The 13900-nt window shown below is 37.8% G+C and overlaps 1 protein-coding gene across 4 annotated transcripts in view; it reads left to right on the forward strand.

Moving 5' to 3' along the window:
- The first annotated feature begins 8779 nt into the window (after positions 1-8779).
- zfhx4 (zinc finger homeobox 4) overlaps positions 8780-13900 on the forward strand; it is an 84101-nt gene continuing 78980 nt past the window's right edge. For 3 of the 4 annotated variants that reach the window (XM_088644212.1, XM_088644214.1, XM_088644215.1), the window contains exon 1: positions 12690-13268. The gene's annotated coding sequence lies outside the window, so the exon portion shown is untranslated. Of the gene's footprint in view, positions 8955-12689; positions 13269-13900 lie in introns of those variants that run through there. The other variant, XM_088644213.1, reaches the window with a different exon arrangement.

Below are 13900 nucleotides of genomic sequence, written 5' to 3' on the forward strand. Positions count from 1 at the left end.
TTGGTTTTATGTCTCTGACTGCTGAGATTTTTTGTTCCTACATGTGTGTATGTGTGCATGTCCTTTGTGTTTTATTTGAAAGTAACTTAAAATTTTTCGGTTTGGGAGAAATAATGCTTCATACAATGGAATGTTTTTCATTAGGTCCAATCAGGCGGTAGACAACAAAGAACCTTTTATTTCAGAATTATGAAGTGAAAATAAAAAACAGAAAACCTTTTAGCAGGCAAAGGTCTAGTTATAATATGCTAAAAGTGGTTTCTCAGATTGGGTCTTTTTTCCCCTTGTTTAAAATGGATCACATTAAGATGTTCATGTAAAAGGTTTCTTTTTTAAAAAAAAAAAAGGTCAAAAGTCTAACACAATTATGCTGCTCAAGGGGTTCATGGGGCACATGCTTTGAAATTATTTTTAAAAATCCAAGATGAAAACATAAAACAAAACAGTAGTGCAACTTTTCTTTAATAAGCAGAATATTTTATGCAAAAATCAATGCCTTGGATTAAGGCTTGTGAAAATATATACTGAGTAAGCGCTTATTTTCTTTGTTAACCTTTCATTGACCATAAAATCCTGAAACAGTTTTAAGCATCTTTACACTGCTGGAAAAAAAATTGCTCTGTCTGTAATGCAATACAACACTCCTGATTTTTATATCGATTTCAAATCCCAAAAACCTTCAACATGACAACTACAGCAATAGACAGTGTTGGTAGTTGTTTGTTGTTGTTTTTTTGTAACTGAGAATCAATCCTAACTGCAGTTTGTTTTTGTATTTACACATTGTCTCACGCTTCAGAATAATTTCTACACAAATTGTTCATTTTGCACCATGTAAATATCTCAGAAAAAAAGGTCTTTTGAAACAACCATTTCAGAAATGCCTTTTTTTTTTGCTGTTTGCACACATGTACAGTATATGGAGGTTTTATTACAATATCAGATTTTTTATTTCAAGACAGAAACATGGGTAGTAACAAAGGGGTGTATTCAGAGAAAACTACATCCTGATTTTTATTGCAGGAGATGAGCAGCTCGGTTCAAGAATTAAATTATTTTTAAATACAGCTTATGCATTTTACATGACCTGTGTTTCCCATCCTCTTTTTTTTTTATTTTAAAGACCACTAAGGGGGAGCTAAAGATATGAACCCCAGGAAGCGCAGACTTGCTGAAAGTTAACCAGTCTGGCCTGTCTCATCGCCTTCCTGCAACACCACCAACCTGAAGCTCACCAGATACTTTTTGCCACTGAATTTGTGGAGGAAAATCCACTGAGACCACAGGGGAAACCTACGTTGAAAAGGACAGGAATAGCAACAGAGAGGAGCGCACAAAGGCAGGTGTGGTATGGGAATTGCTTGTCTGTTTGTGCTCTAAATCCACTCCAGCATTTTATTTGCAGTAGAAGGATACTAGGGCCATTTTCTATATGTCGGGCTTTTTTCGTGTCTCTCGGTTGTAATGCCAGTGGGATAAAGCGAAGGCTGTGCGGGCTAAGGTTTGATGTGCTGTTTGTCATGGTTTGCCTCTCAACAAACGCTGAGAGTGGAGTGGTTCTGTTGGATTTGTCTGTGTTACTTATACTGCTCTTCTGCAGGAAGAGAGGCAGGATGCAACACACAGATCCTAGGACATTTAATCTTTGGGGAATTTAATGGTAGTTAGCAGTTGTCAGCAATTGACTCTGAAATGTAAAACACAGCCAAAATGATTTTACTGGTGACTAGGACGGCTATGGAGAAATTTTATGTCAGGTATATTTGTCTTTTTTTCTCTTTTGTCTTCCTTTTTATGTAGCAATGGCATATGTTTGCTTAAAGAAACAATAGATACAGTATCAGTAGTTTCCAAAAAGGAGAATGCACAAATAATAGTAGTCAATGACGTTTTTTTTTTTATTTGTGCTTAAAAGCCACAAAAGAATTTGAACTTTTGCTGTGACTTCCTTTAAAATCTGTGTGCTTTTAATGTCAAGGAACTAAATCAAAACCATCAGCTCACGCAGGTCCCTGTAATCTGACAGACAGGCATGTGCATTCATTTAGATAGAGAGAATACAGCTGGTTTATACATTAAAATAACCTCATATATATGGGGACAGCAGAACTGGCTTTGTATTTTACATAGCTGCTTATGTTTTAGTACTTTTCTATGTATTTCAAATGGAAAAGGTTGCAATTTCCTCGATGCAAGTAAATACTGTATTGCCCATAAACTAGAGCTCATATTCTATGAATGTTTGATAAGCACAATTTCTCAGATTTACATCTACTATGTGCGCTTTCATTGCTGAATAAATGCATGGTAATCCAAAATCTTCCTGTAGCTGTTACCAATAGAAACAACAATGTCATGTGCCTCCATTTTGGTGAGCTGCACCTTTACGTGAAAAGGCTAAAAAAAGTCCTTTGTCTGGTTTAATAATCTGCACCAAGGATGACTTTAAAGCCTTTGAAGCAGAGCATTAATATTTCGACAAGCTATGCACTAAAACGATTCTGAACTTATTAAGAAATGGCAGTCTGTCTGTTCTCCGGGCATCTGTATAATACAATGTTTGCTTGTTTTGTGTGACCCAGTTTTTGTCTGATGCATATAAATTTAATTTTAGACACATGTAACCTTAACTGATTTTTAGATTGATGTCAATTAGTATTAGCATATCAATGTTCCCAGAGAGACATAGAAAAGTGCCTTAAAAGCTATCCATTTGATATGGAAAACAGGTCTGCTGCCATCCAGTCTGATTACATGTTGATTATTTGATTCAGAGCTTGGTCTGAAGGCTATTCTTGAAATTAGGGGAAGGCTGGTCGGAAATCAGGTATGTAAGTGGTCAAGTCTAATTCTGAGTGTTTTATGCTTAATACCCTTAATTTTTTACTTTGTTTTTTTTCCCCCCACAATGTATTATATTTTATCCTAATATTAACAACACATAATATCTCATGAGTGAACAAGAGGACCTCTTCCAGACTTTAAAGGTGCTTGCCTTCAAGTACTTTGTTTCATAAAACCAAAACTCATTATATTGTACACATCAGAGATTATTCATAAATGTACTCTTATTACAGCCTAATGGTTAATGTATAAAGACAAAATACCTGTACATATGGATTTACTAGTGTCACTTACGTACATTCAGATGCATAAATCTAGATAGTCGTTTGTATTTAGACAGACTCACTACAGGTACCTATAGACAAATCTACAGCACAGTACAAACAGCACACATACAGAATTATGTTTTGAAAAAATTAATCTACTGTCTTAAAAGGGATGGAGAAATCAGCCTTTAGCCAGAAGACGGTTTTGTGATAAATCCTGCAGCATCTTTCTGTGCAAAACTACCTCATACAGTGAAAGACAATATACTGTGTGATGCCCAGTGTGCTGAGACAGAGCAGGTTGCCGTCAGTTTAAAAATCACTATAATAAAAGTGACCATGAAGATGGATCTTGTGATTTTGCGTTTCTAATCAGTCATCTGTGAAGAACACTTTTGCTTTGATTCAGCAGACTGGTGACAGCCATGATTGATAGTCCATGAGGATAAAAAGGGTTATTATCTGTCTTCCTATTAGAGTTGGTGAAATGGCCCTCTCTAGGTGCATCTCTTACTTGGTTTGAGTTGAAACACCATTCAGGTGAGAACACTGCAGAGCCCTTTTGCACAGGTGCATCTTTACACTTTCTGGATTCGCAGTGGAAAGACCGAAACGCACAATATCTGGGCTTCTCTTTAAGTCCTACTCAGAAGGCAAACAAAGCACTATGAATTCGGAACTAAAAACTGTATGAAACATATAATAATAATAACTGCATTGTTAGTGACAATAATACACTGGTGTTTTTATTCCTGAAAATTTAAAATATTTGTCGAATAAATTTTAAACTGCTCAGATTAAAAACATAAAAAATAAATAGAATGAAATAATATCATTTTCTGGGCTACAATTTAAAAATGCATATTTGCTCATTTCAAAGAATATGCATGATCATATTCTGGTATTGTTACTTATAATTGTATCTATTGAAACTGATATACTACTTTATATGATACACTAATCAGAATGAATGCAATAACCCAGCAGACCCTATGCTACCATGTCTTCCTTTGTCATTAGGTCATGTTTTAATGAGAGTGGCTGCAGTTTTCAGTTTAATATTTAGCATCAATGTTTCATTTCATACAGTCTTTAATTGGAAATAGTTTCTACTGATGAATAATTGTTACAGTGGGTATATACAGATAAAGAAGGAAAAAGATAATATTGGCTGAAATTGACATTAATTCAGACTTATTAGTTTTTGCTTTGATAAATAATATCATTCATATCCAGATTTGTCCTTGTTAACTGTATGGTATTAACAGGCTGCCTATAGCTGAGCATTACATTTGAATTTAATTAACTTGAATTATTAGAATTAACTGTAATAATTTGTAATTGTTATCGCAGTAGCAGTAGTAGCAATCCAATCAGATGCACACATTTAAATGCACTGTTTATATGAAATGAAATATATTTGATATATTACAAACGCATAAGGAAATGCATCACACAGAAAAGCAGAAAACCTCTTTAAAACCTTCAGGAAAACCACCTGTGCAGAATGCCTTTGCCTCATGCGTAAGAATTTACACACAGGCAATGTGGGAACCCCTTCCAAACCCTTAGTACTGTCCGAGGGGGTTTCACTTCATTTTTTAAGGGGCCATTTTCTCCGGCATTGGAATCACTGCTCAGATATTGTGTAAATGGATTGCAGCTTTAAAAAAATACACGGAGGGCGTTTTCTCTGCTATTTGGCCCAAGGGTGCATTTTCAGTATGGAAAGGAAGCCTGAGATTTTTCTGGCCTATAATCACAAAGCTGTATTAAACATACCGGCAAAGAAAACTGCGTATGAAATTTATATATGCATACAGATACATAACATACACTCACATAATTATCCATATTTATATCAAGGTACATCTGTACCACAGCAGCTTCTGTTGCAGGTCACTTGTGAGAGACTGTGTTACACTATTCAAAGCAGAACTATTTGAAAGACACTAGTAACATGTGGAGGTGCGATTTAATTTGTAAGATTAAAATGAAAAATAATGCTCTTTTTGCATGGTTAGATTTTTTTATTCCTTCTCTACAAATGTTTGGCCTGGAATACATTTATTCCTCCTTGCAATTAACACTAATCGTATATGTGTAGATAATTAATTGAAGGTAAATCAAAACAATTGTACTCCTGAGAGTTTTATCTTCTTCTGATCCAGTGCCTTCAACAATTATTGTGATCTCTATGTGTTACAGGTGCCTTTCCATTTCAATATGGAAATGTTTCACTGCAGTCTTCCAAAATTAGGCATTTCTCTCAGAAAAGATCATGTCTTTGATTCTTAAATGTAATAATTTCAGACATTGCTCTGGAGAAAATACATTTAATTAAATGTTCTCCCACACTGGCACACAACAGGATTTAAAATGTGTTATACACACCCCAGTTTACAGGAAGTGGTGTGGTCTGTTCTGGACATTTACCAATTAATTGCTTACATAGCAAAATATAATGCTGTTGAAAACAGTTTTCAGATGTAACACTGTGGCATCAGGTGTTACACCGCACGTATTTAACAACAAAACATTGTCTATGAATATAATATTTTTATATTCACGTGTGTCTCAGTCTGTCACAAATTGTTACTAACTGCTATTTTATTTTCTAATCAATTATTAGGGAAGTGTATACACAGTAAAACGTACAAGATATAACACATTTATTTAAATACGTAAAAGGTTAAATCTCTGAACGGGTAATTACAGGACACTATTTGAAGGGCATTTTGAGAAATCCTGTGGTCCAGATGTGTTTCACTAAATGGAACTTTCTCCGTGTGATTGTCTGTATAAATTAAGCCTTTTAAGAAAACTTTGGCAGATTTCAGGGTTTCAGTGATGAGCAGGTTGTATGTGTCACAGAAAAGTAAATGACCTCGGATTTCCTCTCCAACAATAATGTTATTCCTCCTTTCTGGAATTTAATGAAATCCCACATGTTTAAAGATCCTATCATCACATACATTACTACACGCAAAGTGTTTCTTAACGGTGAATAAAGAAAACCTTTAAAAAATCCAGTCGTTTCCAATCTTTTTCTACGCTTTATGCATTTGCAGGTAAACTTAACACAAAGTAAAGCACTCCGTTGTCACCCAACCGCCCGCTGTTCAAACATAACAACGAGACAAACAAGTACTCTACACTACCATAAAAACATAAGAATCCAAAGAAACAGATTTAATAACATCCACAAGAATGGTTGACAATACTGTTAAAAATCGTGTTCTACCTTTAGTTGGTAAAAATGTGCTTTTTTTAATCACCTCCATTGTCTAAAACAAGAACGCTTACAGAATTCAACTTTTTAAAAAATATATATTTTACCAGAGAAAGAAAAAAAAGACGTATGTAATGTACAGATATATAGAATATGCAGAAGCATCCGTTTGATTTGAGAGGAAAAAGAAAATCTATCAATCTGTCGTTGGCCGGTCTGTTTGCACAGCACAAAAGTTGATACCGAAAGGCGTCACAGTATTTTGAAATGAGACACGGCGCTGACAACATTACAGTACATTTTGCTTTTCTTTATAGAACAGTCACAAAAATTAAACGCCACGCTTCGAGAGTCCCCGTATTGATTAATGAGTGCACACTAAACCTTTACCAGTGGCATCGCTTGATTTCCTGAAGTTGGTTGTCTTTGATTTCGTCCTGTGGGGTTGATCCGACGCCTCTGTCCGGTTGCCAGGGAACTGACTCCTAGCCTTTGCGATGCTGCCCAATTGAAACAGGGTTATTTCCAAAGTGGGGGGTGGACCATTGAGTGGTAGGAGAGGGATACCGTGTAACCCCAAGAGATAAAAGTGGGCGAGACTTAAATAAAAGGGTTACTGAAGCTGCCAGGGGCCACTCAATTAGCGAGTCATTGATCACCGGAGTTTATATGACGTTCAAAGTTCGCACTGTTTCTCTATCGAATTCCTTAATTAACCCTCAATAATAATAATAATAATAATAATAATAATAATAATAATAATAATAATAATAATAATAATAATAATAACAACATGTACATTACAGCCTAGCCAAACTACACTATGTTTGAAAATTCATTTGCATTTCATTGCGAATTTATTTTTCTGAAAACGTCCACGTGTGGATGTGATGGGGTTCGTTTTTAAGCTCTGTGAAAACCCCCGAACGATTACTGTCCATAAAATAAAGCAAAACAAAAAATGCCCAATTGTTAAGGAAAAGCGACATGGAATTAAAAAAAAAAACAAAATCTAAAAAAATGTTCCCGCATAAAACGAATCGCCCTTTCAAGTCTCCACATTTATCTGCAATTAGGGCCTTTATTTGCCCGTTTGAAGTTGTCACATTCCGATGAATACAGGTGCAGAAATTTAATTATGAGTTTGTAGGGGGGTGAGTTCTACGGGGCGGGAAGGGCGAGGGGGTGGTGTATTCTGAAATTATTGAAAACTGCAAATGAAATCAGAACATCTCCAGTTGGGGCCGAACCCGGGGGAACGACGCAAACAGAGAGCGAACCTTCCCGCATTCCTTAACCCGGGCCCGATTCCGGAGGGGTCAGCGGGGAGAGGAGCGATAGGGCAAGTGGGAAGGAGTCTCCGAGCTGGGGCAGCGAGAGGAGGGAGGGGTGGTGCCGGCCGGGCCGGGGGCTGAGCGCACAGCTCAGGGTGGGTTTCCTGACGCGATCGACTCGTCTGTGGAAGTCACTTTTTCAAAAGCCCGCTCCCACACACACGCCCCGCTAAATACTTTACAGTCGCCTTCATTGATTTTCTTGATCAAATAAACAGAACGTCTCTGCCGGTAGCACCGCGTCTCCCACCACGCCGGCAGCTGTGATCCCATGTAAATTTATTTGACTAGTACTCCATCCGTTTCTTTCCAAATCTGCACCCCCCTCCCCAAACAAGTCACATATCATCAATTAAAACCAACCTTATGCACGGGATTTACATTTTTGATTTGACAGCTCTACCCAAAACGCAGGGGCGAGTTTATCAGGAGTTAACTTAATGAATGGAAAACTTTAGGTTTTAATTAATCGTTGCTCCTCTGGGTCATTTCGTAAAAAAAATAAAATTATTGTAACAAAAGCTTGAAAATAGTTCTTTGTGTCTTCATAAAAATATGTGGCTTTTTTATTATATCCTTTTATAATTACTGTCATCAGTGTAGTTACTATCATTCCACATCTGGAAATAATTTTTTGTATTTGTAATTTGATAGCTATCTAGATTTTTTCTGTCTGCAACCTCCTTTGTTATTGTGAGTTTTATTAAGAAACAAAAAGGAAATGTGAAAACTGGTCGCTTGTTCTGTATAGATTTTCGTTTATCTAATCGATCAGAATGTCCCCAATACATCGATTAAGGCTTGGTGTTCTACAAACAGCAGTTTCTGTATCTCGCTTTTACTCTGCAAATGGTTTTATTATTAAGCTTTCACCATATTTAGATAGACTCGTGTCAAAGCAAATTATAATTTCCTGCTCCTCTAATTGTGCAGGCACGTTAAAGTAAAATAAACCATAAGAAACTGTGCGGGACAATTGTGTTGTAAGGAATAAATACCCGAGGAAAAAATCTAGCATTTAGTCATTGTAAAAATCTCTGTGAATTATATGCGATCACAGAGTGATTGCAGAATATTAAATTAAAGTTAGATAAGTCCGCATTGAGTGAGGCAGCACCCAATCCTGAACTTATTTCCCATTTTCTGTAGCAGCATCACTGCGCTCCTCTCTTCCCAATGACAATGTGCCAAATCTAAGCATTTTGAAAACATTTTCCATATGCTTTAAGCGGAGCTTCAGAGAGAAAGAAGAAAACGAGATGCTCTTTTATGCTCAAGGTACATGTTACTGCACTTTCGCTGAGATTTCGCTTGTTTTATGGATTGGTTGATTAATTTAATGCATTTTAAGTCATTTCCAGTTTATGGATTTTTATTTTTGATTTCTTTTTGTTGTTAAAAAGTTCAGAAAGGGATCATGAAGGTCTTCCGATTTCATGAAATGGTTTGTTTTCCAGCGGATTTTTAACAGATTGTTTCTAGAAGCTGTTTATTTGTTAATGCTGAGATATGTAAAGGATATGAGAGTATTTCTTTGTTGATTGTATTGATGTCAGTGAACGTATTTAAAATTTGTTCCTATTGTTCTCCCCTTGTTGAAACGGAGGAGCTGTAAGGAACGTATTGCCTATCAAAGCAGTTTTGCTGAAATTTCGGATAAATTTTAATTAAAAAAAAACATCTGGTTTTCTTCAGATAGCTACAGACAACACTGGCTCATCCACCTTTTTCTGGAGAGCTCGGGTTTTTGCAGTTTTGGCCGATTTCTTTCCTTATTTCTTTTTAACCTCTAAGTGGGTCTGAAATGTGTTTTGGCTTGTATGATCTGTCCGCGAGGCTGCTAAAAGGCTGTTTGTATCGCTCTGTACGAAGTCTCAGGGACCAACAGAGTTTGTTTGTGTGTATTGCTGGTTTGTAACTTTTGTTTGTTGCCTAAGAGGACTGTACTCAGTGCTTTTGTCTAGGAACTTTAGGTTCGATTTTCATAGTGGAGGCGGGTCTGGTTCTGTCCAAACCGTGACCCCTTAAACCCCAGAGGGCGCCACGCGTGTTCGCCGAACCTTTCCCTTTAAACAGGAGAAGAACTTCTCCTCCTTCTAGATATTGTCAGAAAGGACAAGCGGACCACAGACGGAAACAATGTAACTAACATTAACAAGAATACAGAAATATTGAGCAAAAGCGCAACAACTGAACGTGTGATCTGCCGCTGTTTTCTGTGATGATGATAATAATAATAATAATAATAATAATAATAATAATAATAATAATAATAATAATAACAACAACAACAACAACGAGGATGTAACATTGTTTAGTCGAATTATTTAAATAAATGAGAAAACCAAATAAAACGTGTTGGTTTAAGAAAAAAGCAAAGCCCATTCAGCAGAAATTCTGTCAGAAATGCTGTTAAACACTGCTTGTTCGTTATCTCAGTTTCGGTTATTAGACACGTAATTATCCCGAGCAGTAGTTCTGTACAGCGAACAAGTGTTTTATTTCGTTCATGTTAACTTTGTTCACATTGAAAGAAGCATCTTAGGACGCCTCCACTAATTTTTATTAAAAAAAAACTTTTTAACAGTTTCAGGCTTAATAGTAGAGCGTCTATATTTCCGATCTTTATCATTATTTCTGAGCGCGGGGCATGGAAGTAAAAAAAACTGTTAGTTAACACACAGCCTTTGTGAAAGAGCCTCAGGAACAGAGCAGGAGGGAGGGACAGTGGGGTGTCCGGCGTGACTGTATCGCAGATCAGGAGTAGACTCAACCCTGCAAAAAGCTCCGCTCACTTTCGCCTTCGTCGTGATAAAAAAATAAACTTAAGTAATGTCAAAGCACAATTACAACGGTCGTCTTTTTGTGAGCTAATTGTGCTCCGCTTAGAAGCACATCCTTGCACTGGGGAAAGCTGAAAAATTCATTACTTTTTTACAGTCCTTCATGCAGCACTAATCTTGTTAATAAAATACGTCTCTGACAAAAAGGGGCTAGAATAGCCCCATTCACTGTTTACGAAGTTAAAGTGCAAAACGCCTTACACATTCACACTTACACACACGCAACACACTTATTTGCGTTAAAGTGCCGCCAATCACCGATGCCGAGGAAATAAATCTACAAGAATCGAGACTGTAAAAGTGATCTGGTAGAGCGGCTCGTCTCTTTTTTTTTTAGAAGATAACATCACAATATCCTCCTTGTGAGCTCCGGTTTCTGTCGGCGCGTCTCCCTCGGTGCTGGCCGCTCGGTTTCCCCGGAGGGGTAGCAGTCAGGGAGCCGGGTGAAATGCCGTAAAAAAAGGGGGCTTCTGCTGACCACCTTTCGCCGAGCCGAAGACCAAATAGAGCCCCAGACACAACAATCCAAGGAGTGACTATAGGAAGAGGGATTCGCTGCTACTGCGGCCGCAGCCCCGCTGCCCGCTTGCCTTATCATTAGATCCTGAAACCCAGCTCACTCAATTCACCTCCTTCGATTTTTTCATAAAGGACAGGCGATCTCTTGATTTTTCCCAACGATTAACATCTTGCAGGTTTTCTTTCCGATAGCGACTATTAGAACAGAAAGACAAAATAAACGGTTAGAGAGGAAGTAAAAAAGCCCAGGGAAATGCTACCTGAAATGGGAAGACACTCCATCATTGGAGTGCTGTATTTTGTGTGTGTGTTTATATAATATGATATTCTGTTCAAAACACATGTACACGAACACGGGGAATTGTCAGTTGTACATTTGGTATGTTTTATTTGTTGACAAGATATGCATTTAGTAATGCATGTACGTATAATGAGCCATATATGTTTATAATTTTACACATGAAATTCACGAATCTACAGAGCCCTCGTATTTGCATACACACGTACTGTATATAGGTCTACATGAAACTCATTGGTTTGAGGTTCCTGCACGTTGTTATTCTGTCTTTATTTACGCGTCGTAATTTCATATTATCGCCAAATTTTAAAGCCTGAAAACCCCATCAGCTTAATGTGTTCATTACGCGTCAAATGATTGATCAGTGGAGATATTTTAGATATTTACAGAAAAAAAATAAAAATAAAAAATATAAATATAACACTTCTGCTACACAGTCTCCGTTACCATTAGTTTGTGTTCGAGTCGATTTCTGTAAAGCCATTTTTGTAAGTCATTTTTTAATTTGAAAGCCACACACGCATACATACTAATCTTTGTGATGTTTCTGTGATTTACAGTGTAAACAGAGCCATACATTTCTGAAGGTTTGTGTATTTAAATACACTTAAATCCAATTTAATATGCGCTTATATTCCTGTTTGTGGCTGTTTTGATCTAAAAGTTCTCGAGGTCAAATATATTCTGCCCTTTCTCTGCACAATCATGTTGTTTTCAGCCCTATTATACTGTGTGAAAGTGCAGTTTCTTTGCGTATTTTAAATTACTGTTTAATCAAGGATGTACGATTTAAAGTATCCACATTTGCTGGACACATTATGTCGTGCATGCGGCAGATTGAGGTCTTGGATATTAAAAAGGCACCGGGAATGGAGGATGGATAACACGCACGCACTTTCTGCGTGTTTATTTCAACTCAATGATTAATCTAATTTCAGTGACATCATCACACCTCTTGCAACCTGAAGGATGTATGTATTTTCTAGTGCGCGTAGGCCTACAAAATATTAACCACATAAATAAAATGTATTTGGGTTCTACCTGGTCCAGTTCAGGAGCGGCCTGATTGTACGTTCTGCACGGGTTTATCTGCCGGTTTCACTCGATCTCAGATGCCATTCTCCCCAGGTCATTTTAACCATGTTGCATAAAATCAGCAAAAGAGCATTCTGGACTGAAATGCGTCCTGTTTTTTTTTTCCCTTCTTCTCAGATCTCTCTACCACAACAGTTTTTATTTTCTGTGTCTCTCCCCCCAACTACCCCCCCACCCCCTCCCCTCCTTCCCTTCCCTTTCATTTGAATCTTCTCCTTTCTTAAAAAATCATTTCTATGTAATTCATAGATGCTCAGCGTCACTGGAGGGTCTTTCATTGTGTTGGCATGACATTCGCGCACTCACTATACCTTAAAGATTTTTTTTCCCTCCTATTAGATCATTTTTGTATATCTGGCCCTTGTAGCCCTCCAGCTCTCTAAGTTGAAACAGCGCGTCATTTGCAATGTGGAGACTGTTGATCACCTCACTAATTACACCTCGCTCTCTCTCTCGCTCGCTCTCATTCCCAGAGTGCATATCGGGAATAGGCACACAAAGACATGCGCACTCAACTTAATCAGCCATTTTTTTAAACAGGGCTAAAACGATAATAATTAGCAGAATAAAGACATATCGGATTTTCATCTCCTTTTTCCAACCCCTCCACAACCTAAACTGCGAGGCAGCGGTCGACACATGCTTTGCCAGCCGGACTCGGAAGGACCGCTTCATTATTCTCACTGTTCGTATTTTTTTTATTTTTTTTTCCAATAAAGTTGAAGGATTATTCTTTTTTTAATTTTTTAAAATAACTTTCGCGATCATTGGATGTGACCTGCTTTATCTATTGAAACAACGGGAGAAGAAAAGGAGGAAACTGCGCGGGGAAAGCAAGTAAGTTTTTTTTCTTTAACTTTTATTGAGTAGTTCGCGTTAAATTTAGGTCGAGTATTGATTATCGTTCTGCGCTGATCTTTCGCACAATCTTTGATATTCCGCTCTCGCCGGCTTACGGCAGTCCGATGCGATTTTTTTAAAGGTAGCATTTTTTTGCGGTTGTTATTGAATTCGGCTCTCCGTTATGTTTATGCGAGCGCTTTCTTCCGATTTTAAGAGCCGTAAACTGTCCACAGACACAAGATATATGACTGACAAGTCGCAGCGCTGCCAGACCCAGATCCAGTTCCAATAAAGTTTATTCGGGCGGCTAGGTGGCTTCCACTGCCGACAAGAATAAAATTATTATTTTTTCCCCCGCAAAAGTCGGCTTTTAATCGTTTGCTTCTTTTTTGGACCTAATCGGCGGAGCCCGGCTCCCAGTAACGCCTGGCCGCCTGATTTATTTTATTAAGAAGGGGCAGCCGGCCACTTGCTAGCCGCATCGTCGGGGGTCGGACGCCGGAGAGCGGAGTCGCTCCGGGAGCGGCGCGGCTTTCATCTGGCTGAGGTGTAGCGACCTGTCACCGCCGAGGCAGCCGCGATTCTTGACATTTGGAAAACTTTTTTCGGAGTGAAACGGGACCACA

This window comes from Lepisosteus platostomus, chromosome 8 (genome assembly GCF_059453375.1).
Source record: "Lepisosteus platostomus isolate fLepPlt1 chromosome 8, fLepPlt1.hap1, whole genome shotgun sequence".
NCBI lineage: Eukaryota > Metazoa > Chordata > Actinopteri > Semionotiformes > Lepisosteidae > Lepisosteus > Lepisosteus platostomus.